General features: G+C 36.9%; 1 protein-coding gene across 1 annotated transcript in view; it reads left to right on the plus strand.

The window, feature by feature from the left end:
* Positions 1-315: 315 nt before the first annotated feature.
* Positions 316-20,046, plus strand: part of LOC108970263 (dual oxidase maturation factor 1) — a 61,220-nt gene continuing 41,489 nt past the window's right edge. Inside the window, exons 1-2 of the mRNA XM_018935547.1 lie at positions 316-568; positions 19,203-19,464. The gene's annotated coding sequence lies outside the window, so the exon portion shown is untranslated. The remainder of the gene's footprint in view (positions 569-19,202; positions 19,465-20,046) is intronic.

The following is a 20,046-nucleotide window of genomic DNA, read 5'->3' on the forward strand; positions in this document are numbered from 1 at the left end:
CTATTCCCTTGCCAGCATTCACACGAGAAATATGGAAATTCGACTGGCAGGAAAAATAAAAAATTACTTAATGCAAGAAAAACGCGAAAATATAAAATGATAAATAACTAAGTGATGAACGAAATGAATCAGAAATGTATAAAAAACGTAAATAAAACCAAAAATATTTTTTTCAAAACGATTCAACTTATTAGAATTCATTGTCAATCCAAAAACTACAGAAATTTTTCACAAAAAAAAAAAAAATACAAGATTTTAGTGTTATTTATTATGTTTTTATAGTATTCATTGGCCTTTAAATACTGTGAATTTATATTTTATTGGCTCCCACAGCGCGGAAAGAAGATGCGCATGCGTGTTTGCTCTCATGTCATTGCACAAATGCATGGAGCTTAATTATATACACACATTAGTACAGCAGTTGTAATAGTGCGATAAAATAAACAGAAATTATTTAATTAATTTCTGCTTTATTCGTTAATTATTAAAACAATTGAAATATAATTAAACTTTTTAATGTGCATGTATAAAAAGTGGCAGCAATTATAAGAAAAAGCTCTAAGTGCTCGTAAGTACTCGTTAGTGTGGAAATTCATAATAAATTCTCGGTGAAATATGTCTGTGTACAGTGCTGGTCAAGAATTCAATATACAATTTTCTTTATATAATGCTTTTCTTAAAAGTGTTAATACTGCATTAAAATTGCTTCAAGGAGCATATGGCTACAATGAAATAATGTAAATCATTCCAGCCTTATGCTATTTGCTTTATTTTGTTTTATTGTTTTAAGTTTTTCTTGTTCGTTACATGTCAGCGTTCGACTGCCATCTTCCATTGTGAGGCTCCAGACAATAATATTCCCTTTAGGTCTAGTGAAATTGTTGACTACATAGTGACCTACCTTTACAAATATATACTATACTGCAAACTTTGAAATTACAGCGATAAAGATCCGATGTTCTTGAATGATGTTGTTCTTAAATAATATCGCGGAATATGACGATCTTCCACTTAATGACTAAAGTTATTTTATTTGAAATTTCTATCCCTGGTTAAAATAGTCGAGCTGAGTCAGAGTGTGCATAACTAAATTTACATATGAACACGTATAATTTTCATCGTGTATATCGTGTATCTTCATTGACTCTTGAAAACAATGTATTAATTACTTACATATATACAAAAGTAAAGCTTTAATATTAAATTTTAAAAACTGACAAGCTGAAAATGAAGAAAAATTAAAATTTAAGTTAATTAATATAAATCTTTGGCTAACCAGAACCCGGTTTTGCTAGAAGCTATTATCAAAAATTGATGATCCATAGTGAGAACTATCTCTAAATAAATGATTGGTATCCCATAAAGGGTTAAAGTTCCTACTGATCCACATTACGCAACCGTTTTGATATTATGTAAACAAGATTGGGAAAGTGCTGTCCAGTATTATTTCCTCGTGCATTGTCCGGAAAGTAATAGGACTGAGTCGATTAAAAAAAAATATATATTTAACCAACTGTTACAATTCTTTAAAAACATTCAAAATAGTCTGTCAGCGCGATTTCCAAGCATTGAAGGCGCCTTGGAAGGCATTCTCCGAAGTAGCCTTGAGAGCATAGGTGCATGCCGCTTGCATCCCTTCTGTCGTCTCAAAATGCTTTTTTTGCTCAAGTTTAATAATGCTAAAAAAATGTTGGAGATCCCATGAAAAATATATGTTGATACATACATATATAATATTATCAATGTGAGCAGTTGAGTAGAGTCAGCCATGCCTGTCTGTCTGTACATAAGTATGTATGTAGACTAATCATGTTTAGAGATATGGGTATGAGATTTTGCAGTCGTGCTTTTCTCCAAAAGAAACTGCTCATTTTCTGGAATCGACGATACCGGAAAGACATAGTACATAGTTGTCAAACAAATTGAGCGATTTATATGTCGATATTTCTTTCCAAAATTTGGCTTTAAGAGGCTAAAATCTTTGAACATATTGTTTCGATCGGATTGCTATAACATATATGTATGTAGCTAACAAACAAACTGATCGATCAACAACAAGATTAACATCTTTTTTTCGTTGTTATGCTATAAGAAATTCACGTGTGAAGGATATTGAGGCTTTAGTGCTACGAAAAGCAACTGTGTTTCATGTTCTTATTAAAAATATCTTACAACAGGTTAATTGAAAAGTTTTTTGTATTACGATTTGTGCTCTTCTTCAAAATAAGCCTCAGTTTCGACGATCACATTTTCATTCGGCAAAAATTTCTTCCCAGCGAGCATTCGTTTGAGTTCTGAGGACAGAAACTAAGCGCTGGCGGCCAGATCTGGAGAATACCGTGAATGCGGAAGTAGTTCGAATGCCTATTCATGGATTTTTGCCATCGCAAGAACAAAAACTAATCGCTGGCGGCCAGATCTGGAGAATACCGTGAATGCGGAAGTAGTTCGAATACCTATTCATGGATTTTTGCCATCGCCTTTTTCAAGGTAGTCCTAAACTATAGACTGTTGCGTTCTTCCACGCATGGAAGCGGGTTCATCATAATCACTTTATGATTATCAACTTGTCGTTGTTTTGTTCAAAAATCAGCACCCAATTTGCATATATCTTTCTCATACATAAATATTCTTGAATGTTATGATGTATACGTTCAGTTGATATCTCTAGAGCTCTTGTTATGTCAAACAACTTCACTTTACGGTCATCCAAAATTATTTTGTAGATTTTTTTTGATGTTTTCGTCAGTAATAACGCTTTTTGGACACCTCACCGTCTTCGGAGCTCATTTCAACACGTCTAAAATTAACATATCAACCCGTGATGGTTGATTTTCTTGGGGAAGTGTGCGAAAACTCGTCGTCAAGTTTTTACTTCGCCTGCATTTCTTCCTTTCAAAAATCATTATTTTACATATAATAACAAACATTTTTTTACAATAACAAAACGGTATAACATAAGCACTAACTATCTGCTGTCAAATTTATACATGCGCCTTTTGAGGGTTAGGTCTGACTAAATGAATCGCCATCTATATATGTGTAGGCATGGAATATTAAATTGATCTGTTATCATTATACGTTTTTTTGTTTGGAAAGTTTTAAATTTGCATTTCAAATCATAAGTAAAAGGAAATATATAGCTACATCAGTTGGACTTACATTTATTTTACCACCATTGTCCATATTTCATAATTGTGTAATACTATTATGCTAATGCCAGTAGAGTTTAATCGGAGCATGGATTAAGTAACTATGTGAGCACATAGTATGAAAGTATGCCTTCATTCTTACTATCTACACCCTTCGAGTTTGCTTTGTGAGTATGCCTCTTCTCTTTAGCTTGAATATCGCCTCTACAAAAACAAAAAGTAAAAGGTTGAATATCTTATATAATATTTGATTAAATGGCGTTAATATGAAAAAGTGAAACAGCCTATAAACATTTAGTAAAAACTTCCAAAGTTAAACACAATTTGTATGAAACTAAAAAAAAAGCTAAAAATAACATTATTAGGTTATAACCAACATGCCATTAACACAGTTTTAATCATAAACCCAATTTGTGAAGAATAATGAATTTGTGTCTGGCGCTGTTATTAAGTGTAAGTGCATATCAACATGTTTATGTTCGTATGTATGTACGTTTGTTTGTGCAGTGCATACAATAGAGCAAAAAAAGTTATAATTGCCGAAAAAGTGCTAATAAAATTTTATATATAAAAAATAAAAAATATAAAGCGCATATTTATAAACATAAATATAAAACTATATATAGGTACTTATGTACGTACATATGTATATATTTTTGAGTGAAATAAAGAAATTTATGTAATAAATAATTTCGCTTGCAAATTGTTGTGCGCTGACTGGCGCATGTTGTTATGTTATTGCTATTGTTGCTTGATTCATCAGCTATTACAGCATAAGCAAGCCAAGCAACACGTGTAGATATGTAAATATAAATGCATACGAACATAACTTCTTTTTAGTGTTTGTTACTTTGTTGCATATTTTTTTTTTTGTTTGGCTTTACTTCTCATCATCTTTTTGTTGCTTCAAAGCGTTTTTGTGTACTTGTTATTGTTGGTTGCCTCTCAACACCGTCGTTTGTCCATTTCCATTGCACTTTCATTCCTTTACATATTGATAATCATACAAGCATATGAACGTACGGGGATGGTCCGATAAGTAGATGGACTATAAAATTAAAAGTTCTTTTTTTTAAATAAGAAAAAATATTAACTCCGGCTGCACCCAAGCATTAACACCTCGTATGTGTATGTTTTATAGCATAAACGGTATAAAAATATGTTTATTCTATAAGATCTATCCGACAACTATATGATATAGTGGTCCGACCTGAACAATTAGTTCGAAGATTGTAGCACCATACAAAGACTTGAGTCTGATCGCTCAGTTTGTAAGGCTTGTACCAGATAGTGGTCCGATTTTGGTGATTCCGACAGCTAAGCGAGAAAAGGACGTGTGCCTAATGTCAGATCAATTCCTCAAAAGCGCTAGTGGCGTATATATAAATAGGCAGACGGTCATGGTTAAATCATCTCGACTAGCTCCTCTTATATATGTATGTATGTATAAGGTTGTCAAAAAATTCTTGCGGAAAATTGCGATAAAATCGCTGAATTGGTCGAAAGAGACACCGCTAGTTTTTCCTTTTTTTCTAAAACCCGCTGACGCGCCCCTCTTCATACGATGCGGAGAAGCTTGAAACATTTCTCTTGCAATGGTATCGCTTTGGGTGCTCAATATAAATATATTCGATAACCCTCGTACATGTGGTTTTCGGCAGATCATATTGCGGTAGTCATTACAGGCATACATACAATACCACACATGAACACACATGTACTTATTTTGCATTTTTTGGCAATTCCACGCCGTTTTCAACTCTCTTCTTTGCACTATTTGCCATTTCTGGATTGATATTTGTCTCTCTCACGCTCCTCAATATTTCGCCGCCAAATTCATGAGTAAATATTAAGTCATTACAACAACAACAGCACGTAGTCATAAACTGTGTAAGCCGTTTGTTTGTTTTCAAAGTTTAGTTGTTGTTTGTGTTATTACATAGTTGCATTTTTTTTGTTACTAGACTTTATTTGTTTGTTTATTTTCGTCAGTTTCGGCGGCTTTGGGGCTTACGTTATGTTTTCACCGCTTTCGTTTTTTCTCTTTTGCGAAAATGACAAAAATATGCTTTTAACGCTGTTTTAGCCTATTTTTAACGGTTCATCATTTCAATTAATTTCTTCGGCCATGTAAAAAATATCCGCAATTACCAATTATACTAAAGTGCAATTTTTCATCGTTATTAATTTTAAATTTTTATTTTGAATGACATACATATAGTTTTGTTCGTCTATATGGTCAAAAATGACGAGAATCTGGGAAAGTTTCACAAGATGACATATCTACATATTCGAACTACTTTACTATACTATATGTTGTTTACTGGTCGGAGTCCCAATCCCCTACCCACCTAAAAGTGGGGTTTTCTAATCACTTATGCTTCTTGTTGTTGTTGAAGTTGTCGAATTGCCAGAGATAGTTCGACAAATAATTTTATGAAAAGCTGCCGCGTTGACAGCGCTTGTTCGAATTTAATTTGGAAACATTCCGGTTTCATGAACTCAGCAGTTAAAATCACTTATTTATATAATATTTACTAGATGTTTGGGGGTCTCTTAAACTTTTAAGAAGAATAATTGTGAGAAATAACATTGAGGTATAACGCGTAAATAGAAAACTCTAGAGATCATTCTATTGCGCATTCGAAATTTTACATATGTACATATAACAATGAAGCAATCAGAGAGGTTACAAAGTTCAAGTTAAAAATTCCATTGGTGTTTTTGTCAGTGAGTTCCGTTCTGTTTTCTCGAAACACATAGGTTTATTCATGTAAAGAATTAAACCTATTTTTTTGTAGTTTTATGCCATACAACTGACTGAAAGTGTTGTTAAAGTGCGATTTATTGAGGAACATGGCACTTTTGTTGATCGCAAATTTTTGTAAGTCGAAAATCAATTTTTAGTAATTATGTTTAGATTTATGAATATTTCTGAATTCCAACTAAGTTACTTAGTTCTTATAATTCCAAGCGGTATTTTTTTAGACATATGTATAGTTTTCAAGAAGAAATGAAACTCATATGATTGAACGTTATAAAAATAAGTGTCTACCATTATGTTTTCTAAAATGATTTCGGGCAAGTGACCATCTCGACTGGCTCCAACAAATACCAGCCGAAAGGCTAAATTTTTGACCAGTTTGTGAAGATTGGCATCTCGAGTTTATCTGTCTAGACTACATATAATGTAACAATAAAATGTTTAGCGGCGATAGCGGCCAAAGGTGGATTAAGGAACGAGGTCTTACTATATTTTGTTTATAGAATTTTATATGAATGATATCTTCTGAACAATTTCTTTAAGTTCTGTGTTTAATAATTGAAGAGGTCCCTACTAAATTATTGTTAGCTTTGTGAATAAATTTCCTAGGATCAGGAACACAGGCTAGAGAGATTTCACATTGCTGTGCTAACTAGTTTAGGACCAACTTATACTTATAAACCCACTTTAAAGTGATTACTGGTGATGCTATTCACATTTCAGTTACGCTTTTAAATTATATTGTAGATTTAAAATTTCATAATTTGGAGATTTCAAGCGAAGAAGTTCTTCTCCACCTGGTCTTTCCAACGAAGTGGTGGCCTTCCTAGATCCTTTGTTTCCCCCGGTAGGTAAAGCGTCGAATACTTTTAGGGCAGGAGTGTTTTTTGTCTATTCGAACGACATGACCTAGCCAGCGGAGCCGCTGTCTTTGAATTCGCAGAACTATGTTAATGTCATCGTATATTTCATACAGCTCATCGTTCCATTGAATGCGTAAGGGACCATAAATCTTTCGCAGAACCTTTCTCTGGACTCGTAACGTCGATTCGTCAGCACCATATAGCAAGAAGGGAATAATTAATGTCTTATGTATAGATCCTGGCGAAGCTTTTGGTATTGCTCAACGTCAGGTTACACAGCCTTATTAGTTTCGCGGGGACAAATTGCGCATAAAAGCAGCTCCTTTTACTGCTGTCAAAACCAGTTTAAAAGTGTGAATCGTTCTTTTTTCACGACTCTATTCCAAAATTTGTTCTCAGTTATTGATTTAGATAGTTTTCTTTCACACAATACGCTCGATAGAAGCATAGATGCGATCTTGAAGAGGATTATCCCACGATAGTTGGCGTAGACTGTGGAGTCTCCCTTTTTGTGGCTGCTTTCGTTCAACCATATAGTACAAAGAATCTGATGAATGCTCCTTCTCAGTTCTTCGCCGCCGTGTTTGAATAGCTCGGACGGCAATCATCATACATCTGCAGAAATTTCTTTTGGAACGAAATCTCAGTTACGTGAAGTCACAGTAGTTTACCTCTGGGAGAATGTACTTATTAGTTTACTTACCTTATACAAGTATAATAATTATAACAAAGTGGCTGAATGCGAAACCGGATGTGATCTAAATAATGTCATTAGACAGTAAGTTAGCCATGTATTCTCTTCAGAGGATAAAATTTTTGAGTCGTTCTAAATTTAGTGAATATTGCGAAATATTTTGGGAAGCTTTTGAGATACCCTGCCTTTTCAGTGCTGGCCAGAGCACTACTAGGACATAACAGGGGATTAGTCTCATTTTGACATCGACTGTAGTCTCAAATTGCTGGTTTGATTCGGTTTCATGTTTTTAAGGCACTGTCAAAGTGTATATACCATTCCAGATTTTTTGTAATATTTGGTTTCATGTTGAATCTGGTATCAACTTTAATGCTCGTGAACTTTACTATTGAGAACAGAGAGAGTGGAATTCCACAAGTCAAGCAATAAGCGGCGATGGCTCTTATATAGACTTTTCTTAGCAAAAATGCGTGCAAGATCGCTTTAAGAAGTAACTTCTTTTGTATGCAAGTTAGTATAGGCTCCTACGTTGTGGCAGTGCTCATCTTTAGTGGCTACATAAGTGACGCCATTAGTTAGTTTCAACTCACATTAAAAGAGTTCTAAAGGATCTAGCATTTTATTAAAAACTGCGTTTCCACGAACGATAAGTTTATGAAAAGTTTCTAAAATTCACTTTTTCCACGGAAGGGTGAAATGAATTGCAAGTGCTTCAACCGATTTCCCAATTCCTAGTGTTTCACGCGTATCACGAAACAGTACGCGCCGCTTTTGTTATTTAATTAATTTCAATTGTGCAAACACAATGAAGCTGAGCAAGTACTTCAGCGATTCAATTTGCGAGCAGCAACATTCGGTGGGGCGTGCTTCTGCGTACCTACTTTATTTTTATAGGAAAGCCATTCGCTTACGAATATTTCCTTATGTTTTGCATTTCGCACACTTTGGTTTGGTTTTGTTTGCACTTTGCTTTGGGAGAATTGAAATTAACGTAATTATGTTGGTGTTGCATTCTCAGTGTGGCGCCACATTATTTTTACCACCAATGAACCGATGTTTATGAGTTGTAAAAAAGCCGTAAAATACTGCGAAGCGCGCTGAGTACTAGTGCGTTTTCATTTTTGGCAAATATTAAGACCAAAATATAGGGACGTGGAGTAAAATAAACTTCAAAAGAGGTAGTGGAAGTGCAAAGAAAACAAAACAATAACAAAAGCAAAAAACACGAAAATTAAAATGTATTTGTTAGTGTGTGTGTGAGAGTTTGTGCGAAAAATGAAGGAAGGATGCTCTTCCCGCATTCATAGTTACCGTAAAAAAATTAACACAAACATACACCCATACAATAGATATTGAAGGAAGAAAAATGGCGCACAAAGAAATAAAAATTCCACAAGCAATACTCATCAAGCTCAATGCTCAATGCTGCTGCAAGTGGCCGCCATAAAAGCGCCGGGTGCGCCATTAAGCGCTGCTGCTTGGCGTGCGAAGCGCGCAGAGACAACATAACCAGCCGAGCAGCTGTGGTATCCGCAAGTTTTTTCTTACTTACTGACATGCGGATGCCGCCGCAGACGCTGTACGCGCGCACACAAACACCATGCTGGCGCATACACACCTGCGCTGCGGACGGTCAGTTGTTGCGGTTGCCATAACTACTGCGCGCTTGTATGTTGTGTTGTTTGTATTTCTGCCGCTTATTGGTTTCTTCCTCTTCTTTGTGGCCGTTGTGGGCTCACGGTTTATGGCGTGTTTGCTGTTGCTGGTGGCGTTGTCGCTGCCGCGGTATGCAATCATTGGTGCTGGCGCTGTTGTTATTGTTATATCACACATTATTGTGCGTGTACATATTCGAATACACATATATATGTACATACGTACAATGTACATAGCGTCGTACGAGCGTGTACTTGTTTGCTTATGCATTGGGTTACTTCCTTTTGCGCTGTGCAAAACAGTTTCACTTTCGGCTGTGAAATGCGGTAAGCGGCTGGCTGAGAAACGTGAAATGTTGAAAGCGAAATCAACGAAAACAAAAGTGTAAATGCAGAAAAAAGTATAAAAACACAGCCGTTGAGCAGGAAAAATATCAAAAGTGCGTAGTGTTTGAATTCGAGCCAGTTTTGATGGAATATATGTATGTATGTATGTATGTACATACTAGGTGGGTGTATTCACTATGTGTTGAAATTAATTGGATGGGATATTCATAGTGAGTTAGATTTTATGTATTAATATTTTGGAACTATTGATTGAGATTTTTGGAAAACTTGCGGTAAGATGAGAGGTTAAAATTAGTTTTGTAGGTATGGCAGCTATATGCTAAAGTGATCTAATATCGACGTTTCCGACAAAGTAGTATATCCGTGGAGAGAAAAGAACGTGTGCAAAATTTTACATCTTCAACTTAAAAACCGAGAGAATACTTCGCATATATGCAAACTGACGGACAACGCTAAATCGACTTAGATCGGCCCACATTTATACATACATATATGTACATATAAATATATATATATATTTTATAAAGTTTCCGACGTTTCCTTCTGGGTGTTACAAACTTCATAGCAAACTTAATATACCCTGTTTACATGTATCGACCTGTCTCTTATACACATCTAGATGTGTATAAGAGACAGCATTTATACATACATATATGTACATATAAATATATATATATATTTTATAAAGTTTCCGACGTTTCCTTCTGGGTGTTACAAACTTCATAGCAAACTTAATATACCCTGTTTACATGTATCGACAGGGCGTTTTAAGCGCATTACAAATTTGTTATAAGACTTAGTATCGATTAAAGCCAATTTGCCCGGTTTTTTTTTAATATGTCATTAAAGATGTTTTAACTTTAGTCCAGCGAAAGTTTGAAAGTTTAATTGTTTGGTTGTTTCAAAATATAGGCTTGTTGAACATCTTATAAAGAGTGATCCATTTCGAGGTTCTCTAATTTTTTTCTAAAAAAAAAATTAACTTGCAATTAATTGGGAACTGTTTGATATGGTTCATCCAATTTTTGATGACTTGTTCCGTAATATCGACTGTTAACTGGCGAAAAACACGCGTGATTTTTTGCTCCAAGGCCCGAATCGAAGCGTTATTGCCCGCATAGACTTTAGGCTCTACATATCCCCACAGGAAAAAGTCTAACGGTATGGTATCACATGATCTTGGTAACCAATCGACCGGCTCAAAATGTGAAAGTATCTGCTCACCAAAGTTTTCTTTCAACAAATCGATGATGAGATGTTGGAAATGGCGCCGTCTTGTTGAAAACAAATGACATAAAACCATTTTTAATGGATGAAATGCGGGAATTATGCTTGTATAAATACCAACTGAACCAGAAATGAGCCTCATCGCTGAACAAAATTTAGAACTTATTCAAGCTGTATTTTGTACGCTTTAAATTCAAGATCTCGACTTAAAGTTCACCAAGTCGTTCCATACTTCAGTCGGAGTTGCTGCGAATGATGGCGAATCGACTCTTCATGGTCTTCATGTACATCTTCAGCTAGGACTACTATATTTTTTTCACTGCGGCCTGAATGTGATCTGTTCAGTTGAATATTATCCAATCATGAATAATAATACATAAGTTGAGCGAAGCGAGCGAAATATTTTTTTTATAGAACGTAAATTTTCGTAGTAAAGTTGAACGATTTGTAAACTTTGTTTAGGAATACGTCTTTTCATGATAAAATGCTAAACAATACTGAACAAAAATGATATGACAGCGACTCACGCGTTATCTAAAAAATAGGCTATTGAAAAATGTTGAGAAGAGTCTCACAACCACGATAGTGATATATGTTGAGGTCTATAACCTTTGTGTAATCAAGAAGTAGATTGATCATAGTGATAATGAGGTCAAACACTGCTTAACTAGTCTTCAAATTGTAGGGGCGCATTACTCTAAATTATCAAGAACACTGTTTAAAATATGTTGAATTTCACTCTGTCCGTGTCAGAATACTTGGTTTTATGGCGAAGTCACCTCTATCTATCCGTTTTTTATATATAATTATAATATATAATTATTATATATTTTTATCACATCGAGAATCCCCTGTCGTTAAGTGCAATACGTTATCCAAGAATTTGATCACTTCATCAAAGCTTTATACGTGAAAACGATAGCTAGACCTGTTACTTTTTATTGACAATATGGGATCCATTGAATTCAAATTGAGGTAGTGTTGACTAAAACAGTAAAAATCTTACTGCCAGCCACCGCTACCTCCGTAAATTTTTTCTAAGATTGTTTGTTGATTAGCTCCCATCCATTGGAATATCTTTTTTTAATTTTGCTTCGAGTTTAAAGTCTGCGCTGTGCCTTTCGCAAACCTTGCTGTGAATACTGTAGAATAGCTTTAATCAAAAAATTGATTTCTCTCTATTTAAATGGGGAAGTTTTAAGTCATCTAAGTTTGCTGGCGATTTGAAAATATAAAAATATAACTCACTTTATTTTTCGATATGCCACCTAGTTTGCCATTAAGTTTTGTATTCATTAAATGATTCGACCACTATCTTCTTTGCAACTGCTTCATTTTTGAGGAGACCGAGTCAAAATCCTCTGAACGCCAGAGACAGCTTAGCTAGGTGGCTCTCATACTCTATGGTTACCGTTTTCTAGATTATTTACTTCGTCCCATCACTTTTGTGTATCGTTTATTTTTCTTTGTCATGTAGATAACATAACATTGCTGTTTATAGTGTCGAGGACAGATTTCTGTGATCAGTGTTGTATAGTAGGGTTTTGATTACATAAGAAGCTGCTAACAAATGTTTAAAATCGGAAGTTCTCAGTTTCTTTGTACAGCCAAACTGGATGTTGTAAAGGTGAATATCTCCATAAACTTCCAGCTGCGGAAACAGTTTTTCTGGCGGTAAACTCGATTAAAATGTCTCTCTTTTTTCAGATGAAAATTATTCAAGCATTTGAAGTTAGAAGCAAGACAAAAGTAACTTGATTCAGCAACTTTAGATTTCATATTATATGTATATTGATCTTGTTTCATGATTTCAATCAGTTCGTTCCAAAATGTTCTTAAACCCTGCTAGTTATGATTTCCCATTCACATAAAGAAAACTATGTGAGCTAAAAACAAACCAATCAAGACATCAATTTCCACAAATCATTCACTTTGGCAAGGCTAAACACCTACGCACGCTTGCAGGGCGCCTCATTAAAGAGGGCCGTATCTCTACTACCTTGATGTAAACGCTGCTGCCAAGCTCAGAGCCATCGTCTGTCTAATACCAGCTTACTGCTTTGCTGCTTGCTAACTTCGCGCTCGACTGCTTACTTGCCTGCATGTGCTTTGACGATTTGACTGTCAGACTGACTCGTTGGCTGCCTAACGGACGGACCGGTTGAATGAATGCATACATGTCTGCCGATATCTCGCTGCGCCGCTGTCTGTCAGCTGGTCAACAAGCGGAGCGGAAGCATCGTTCACTTTATTTTCATGACGCGCACACTGCTGCCGCCGCCGTTGCTACTGGTGCTGATGCCTTTGCGGCTGATGGTAATGCGTCCACAAGTCACGAGTACCATCCGCGTGGCTTTAGCGCTACCAAGCATTGACAAACGGCATCGTTTTCGTTTTTGGCTCACTTTTAAATTTTTTTGGAGCTTTTGATTTGCGCGATTTTCTATTTGTTCGGAGGCTATGGTTACTCTACTGCCACTGTCGTCGATCGACGCCCACTCTGTTACCCATTCCATGGTTGTTTGTTTTTTGGCGCGCATTGTGTAGATGCGCTCGTTGTGACGACGTACGAGCCGGCCCTCGTTTGCGGCGTCTGCGATTGCGCGTTTTCCACTTTTATGCACCTTGGCAGCGGAGCGAAATAATCGTGTCGTCGGTTGGCGTTAGCTTGTTTTCACTGTTTGCTGGTGAGTGTTTGTTTGCCATTGTTTATGTCGCCTTTTCCTCACGTTATGTTTTTTTCGTTCGTTTTCGTTGACTTCTTTTCTGTGTTTTGTGCGGCAATAAAGCTCCACAGCTTGCATTGCTGTAAGTACTGTAGTTGGTTGAAGACCAAGTCCAACGGCCAACGTACATATTACGTCGAAAAGTGTTATTTTACTGTTCTTTATGTTGGCTTCCACCGAATGATTGGCTGTCTTTGTATACGCTTCAGATTTCAATTCGTCATTATCGGCTGTTCGTTTTTAACCGCGGCTGCTGCGAATTGTTGGCCAGATTTTAACCGATAAACTCTTTTGAGCTTCGTTCGTTTGCCATTTTGATTGGTGGAAGTTTGCAAAAAAATAGTGCAATAAACTTAGAGGAAGCAAATAATTTTCGTGGCTGACCTATGCAAGAAAAATTTTGTAACTCTTCGTATGTAATGATATACATATGTCTTCTAGTGTATAGCTATGTAAACGTGTTTGCTTCTCAGAGGTTCCTTCCTGCATCAGATTCCGTTAACATATGAGCCTCAACATTGACTTAAGGAGCGTTGATACAGTTATTCTATAATCTCCTGACTGGGAGTGACCAAGAAAATAATGACGCTTTCTCGGTTCGGAGGAATTCGTATCGATTTGAAGCAGTATTGGCAGCTCATGCATATATAAAACTCTTGCCATAAAAGGATGATCAAACGAAGGAAGAATGTGTCCTATAAACTTTAAAGAAGCAAATTCAAGAGCTGTTTGTCCAAAACGTTGGGACTGTCACTTCTTTTGGATACTTATTTTGCCAACTACAAGAGAGATAAGAGGTTTAATAAAAAAAATTAAGTATGCAGCGTTTTGTTGGATAACTTGTTGCCATTCCGAAGTTAATTTCATAATGTTTACAAAAGACTGGGACAGTTGATTTTCACATGCCGAGAACCTGCTGAGGCCAATTTTTTATTAGTAAAGTTATTCGCTGTATTCAGGTACAGAGTCTGTTGTGGTTTAACGTGAGTACCTGCCTGCGAAGGCCTAACCTCACGGTGCCTTCTATTGCTAGAAGCACATAGATCAATACAATGCGTTGATCAGCGCCCCAAAGCATAAGTGCATGCACCTGCACCATACTCTGGAAAACCAAAGCATGAGTGCCGTCACATACACATATACTTTGGTTCCAATTCTTAGGGTGGGACTGCCTAGCCGCCTTTGTCGGGTATGAGGTCGACCTAAAACCTCTGCCGTACTCTGGGTCCGGCACCCGGCCGCAATGCGACTCCACATTGGACTAAATGCCCTGCCTGCATTTACTCATAGGTTTAAACCACAGCCACCACCAACCTCCCCAAAGGGCCAAATCCAATGAGCAGATTGGAGTTACCTCCAAGGGCTAACTGCTCCCGGTGGCACCATGTTTAAGTCTTTGGTATGACTTTTGTAACATTTGGCTACTACCAGTTTGAGTCCATAGTACTCCCAACTCATGACTGGTGACATTTGTTGCTTGAACAACAAATGCCTTTATATTAGGAATCAATACAAAAACTATAATATTATTTCATGCTGAGTATTATAACACTTTCTCTGACATTAGACCATGCTGACATTTAAACCAAGACCTGTAATGTCAAACATAGTGCATGTGGATTTTAGTCGCCTCTTACGATATATTCGGTTTCCCCCAGAACCCAGAGGGGGTACCCCCTACCCGCAGGAAGAAGGTAGGCAGGTACAGTAGTAAATAATTGATGACATATCTAAACTATAAGAACAAAGCAAAAGGGATTCTAGCGAGTCTCTACTGATGTTCTGATGAAACGCAATTCATTTCTTATTGGTCACTTTTGGTCGATTGCTTTCTTCAGATAGTCCAATTTTTAACAGCAYAGGTGCGATTTAAGAATGTGGTCATAAGTGAGCAGTTCACAGTAGATGATTCCCTCAACCAAACACACCTTCCGGACCCACCGTGATTCGAAGACGAATGTTTTCGTTTGACCATTTTTCTGCACTAATAACAACCATCTTCAGGATTGAATCGAGTTTGCTGTGATTTAATGAAGTTTCTTGGATTAACTAGTATGCTACATTGATCTTTTTTTATTTTCAGTTTTATTTAAATGGTACCAAATGAGTTATGCAAAAATTATAGTCAGCTTAGATTGTAGTAGGCGAATAATCGCAATTTTACTGRAGTTTTTGGTTATGTTCCGTCATTAAACTGCCGTACAGTTCATACAGCTTGTTAGGCCTTTAATAGGTTTTAGTGATAATAGCCCAGTAAGTACCAAGTGGCCCGAGCTCTGAACAATTCGGTAATAATATAATAATGAACACTAAAACCATGCAAAAGCATGCCCAACGATTGGAATTTAAGTATGCTATGCCTAATCCTCAAAAACGGAGACCCCCAAAATCTGCGCCAACTACCGTGCGATAAGCCTCCTCAATATCGCATATAAGGTTCTATCGAGCGTATTGTGTGAAAGATTAAAGCCCACCGTTAACATCTGACTGGACCTTATCAGTGTGGCTTCAGACCTGGAAAACCAACAGCCGACCAGATATTCACCATGCGCCAAATCTTAGTAAAGACCCGTGAAAGGAGACTCGGCACTCACCAGCTCTTCGTCGATTTCAAAGCTGCTTTCGACAGCACGAAAAGGAKCTGCCTTTATGCCGCGATGTCTGAATTTGGTATCCCTGCAAAACTTACACGGTTGTGTAAGTTGACGTTGACCAGGACCAAAAGCTCCGTCAGAGTCGGGAAGGACCTCTCCGAGCAGTTCGATAAAAACGATGTTTCAGACAAGGCAATTCCTTATCGTGCGACTTTTTCAACCTGCTTCTGGAGAAAATAGTTCGAGCTGCAGAACTAAATAGAGAAGGTACCATCTTCTATAAGAGTTTACAGCTGCTGGCGTATGCAGATGATATTGATATCATAGGCCTCAACACCCGCGCCGTTAGTTCTGCCAGACTGGACAAGGAAGCAACACAAATGGATCTGGAAGTGAACGAGGGCAAGACGAAATATCTCCTGTCTTCAAACAAACAGTCGTCGCACTCGCGACTTGRCACTCACGTCACTGTTGACAGTCATAGATTTGAAGTTGTAGATAATTTCGTCTATCTTGGAACCAGCGTAAACACCACCAATAATGTCAGCCTAGAAATACAACGCAGGATAAGTCTTGCTAACAGGTGCTACTTCGGACTGAGTAGGCAATTGAGAAGCAAAGTTCTCTCTCGACAAACAAAAACCAAACTCAGTTACTTATAATACCCGTCCTGCGATATGGTGCAGAGGCTTGGAAGATGACAACAACTGATGAGTCGACGTTGCGAGTTTTCGAGAAAAAAGTTCTGCGAAAGATTTATGGTCCTTTGCGTGTTGGCCACGGCGAATATCGCATTCGATGGAACGACGAGCTGTACAAGATATACGACGACATTGACATAGTTCAGCGAATTAAAAGACAGCGACTACGCTGGCTMGGTCATGTTGTCCGGATGGAYGAAAACRCTCYRGCTCTGAAAGTATTCGACRCAGTACCCGCCGGGGGAAGCAGAGGAAGAGGAAGACYTCCAYTCCGTTGGAAGGACCAAGTGGAGAAGGACCTGGCTTCACTTGGAATATCTAATTGGCGCCTCGTAGCTATAATCGCGTAAGCRGTGACTACGCCAATCAAGAAGAAAAAGAAAACCATMGATAGAAAACAAAATATATTTCTTTCKTCTAGACCTACATTGGGAAAATTGTAATTAAATTAGCCGGGGAAATGATATTTCAAAAATTTGTTCTTTGCTAAGTTGGTGGGTCTGTCCTTGTCTCTTTAGGACCTTAATTACTACGCCAAATATTTACGAGATCWGTCAACCAGTTGGTTACAGCAGCTTTCGTTCTGGCCTTCCATTGATGAAATATCAAATAAGCTAAGGAGAGTTGAAAATCGTCAGGCAAATGTTAAAGCAAGAGAGCTCAATATCTCTTGCGAATCCATTCAAATGGTAGATATTTTGGGTATGAAGCTCGTTCTTGCTCGACTCGTCCCGGTAAAGCTGAATGTTTTTCAATATGAGTACAGTAAGCAGGTCTCTTTGTACATGTTTTATCGTGCGAATTCCAATCCCACATTCATGGAGAGCATTTTAACTGTCGATGAGATATGGGTTTATGAGTTTCACATAAAAACAAGTCGATAATCATCCGAACGTAGGAAAAAAATTAACAAGCCAAAGTCGCTCAAAAATCAAGGTGATCATATTTTTTCTATATTCGTTGTTTGGAGCATCACGAATTTGTTCCGGACTGACAGACTGTGAATAAGGAGTTCTATTTGGCTATATTGAGGCCTTAGGGTGGGMACATCCCTCGAAACAGGCCGGAATTGTGGAAGAACAATTTATGGATTGTACATGTTGATATTACACCAKATTTGGCTCAGTGTGATTTTTTCTTGTTCACTCAACCGAAWTTTCTRCTCCATGGAACCCGTTTTCAGTTGATCRAAGAGATAAAACAAAATTTGCAGAGCTKCCRTCCCAAAAAGTGRTTATGAAAAATGTTTCGAGGACTGCAAACATCATTGGCGTTTTATTAAAAATTTCTGGATACTTTTATTGTGACACGGGTCCGGCACTCCAAGTGTATTTTTTACTTCAGGCCTTGCTCTCCAAAATGGCCCAGAGAGAATAATCCATTGTATTCGCATCTGGTGAATTCGAGAACCAATGTGTGGCCGTCGCGCTTTCTGAGACGATGCTGAGTCTTGTTGAAACATCCATKGTTTGCGACCGAAATGTTTGTTTRCCCATGGCTTCAAAGCAGCMTCCAGAACACTTTCCCGATAATATGTYACRTTTAYTTTGACGCTWACTTGTTGCTGCTTCGGTGTGAGATTATGGGCCTTTTTKAACTTGTAAGGCTTGACCTTGAGCTCTTTCAATATGCGTCGGATGCTGCGGTCGGATATTTTCAGTTCTTTAGCCATTTCATTGGCCCTTCATCCTCCTCCATGTAACGAGTGATGGTGCGATAAACCAAAACTTTAATCACTTTAAGGTGTTTGCGCTCACGAACAATTGCTGGCTGTGATTTTCCCGCTAAATATAAAGCAATGACACTATTACGTTTGAATYACATCGCTGATCACTTTTTTGCGTTCACTTTTCGCAAAACGCTTTTGTGCACTTGGGAACAATAACGGTCTGAAGTTGCCGGACCCGGTAGTATAATCATAAATCAGAATCGATCAGAGCGGAAACTATTTGAAGCCATATTCAATATATTCACTTTCGTYATTGTTTCTGTTTCTTCAAATGAAGTCGATTTCGCGGTTTCAAGTGTTAAAGTAATGTTATTTGAGAGTCGCTGTTGAAAGGTCTAACTTTTTTTTAGCAATTATTCCATTAGCGTRACTATTAGTAATATGTCCATCGTGTGGCTGTCAATTGGATTGTGGAGTGAAATGTCTCCTTTAACCATCTGTGCTTCATTGGTTTTACTTATTAAGATGGAAAGGCTSTAGCTCCAAACCTTGCTTAGGATCAGCAAAACGAACTTTTGCAAAATTTATTATTCTGCCAATGAACTATTTGATCATACTTCAAAACCTAATAAAAATCTTTACTTGAAATCAATAATGTCTGCCTTTGGCAAAATYTGGTATGAAATTACATTTATGTAAGCAAGCGCTATGAAAACATGCAGTGAATAAGTAATGTAATTTCTTAATGAATATTTAATTAACGATAGTAATAGTAATTTAATTATTATTATGTATTTTTCAATTTACAGCTAATGCTTTGCTGCAGTTGACAACAAAACTAGATATTTTCATTGTAATCTGCAGATGTTGGGAAACATTTCATGTCATAACTTATTTTCATCACTGAAAGTAAATTGAAATCCACGTCAGATTAGCAGTGGGAGACAGACGAGTACAACTTCAGCAAACATACACCCATACAAGTATTATACAGACACGTATTACAAAGAAGACAAGCAACATTTGTTCGTATACTAGATTATAATTGAATGCAGATTCTAGACAAGTTTGGTAAGTGTAACTAAATCCGTATTATGTATTTCTATATATGCATATATCTAATGTATGTAGTTATTTAAATAGTCGTGTTTATACATATTAAATTAGTTGAGCATTTATAGAGTTACAGTTGTTCATTTCAACTGCCTGTCATTTCAAATTGTGGTCATACTGGGATCATATGATTATATTTKATAATCGGTTATAGTTGGTAAATCGTTATATTTTTATTCCTAGAAATACATTGTTCTTATGCGTTTCAAATAGGCACAATCGGACTTCTACAAAACTATTTATAGAGTTGCAGCAAAAGAAGGGAAACGAATTTTTTTCAAAATATCTCGGCCTCTCTTATTTCATCTATCAACTATCATTCMATTTACAATTTGAAGGACAAAACGTCCGAATTTGATAAGAAACGAAAGTTCTGTTTCACCAAGAGAATGCACCGTGTCATAAGTCAGTGAAAAGATAGCTAAAATCCATGAATTGGACTATGAATTTTGATGGCTTCCTTATTATCCGGATCTGGCCCCCAGCGACTATTTCTTGTTCTCAGGTTTCTAAAGAATGGTCGAAGAGAAAAAAAAAAAA

The sequence above is a fragment of the Bactrocera latifrons genome, unplaced genomic scaffold, assembly GCF_001853355.1.
Source record: "Bactrocera latifrons isolate USDA-ARS-PBARC rearing strain unplaced genomic scaffold, ASM185335v1 scaffold_294, whole genome shotgun sequence".
NCBI classification, from domain to species: Eukaryota; Metazoa; Arthropoda; class Insecta; order Diptera; family Tephritidae; genus Bactrocera; species Bactrocera latifrons.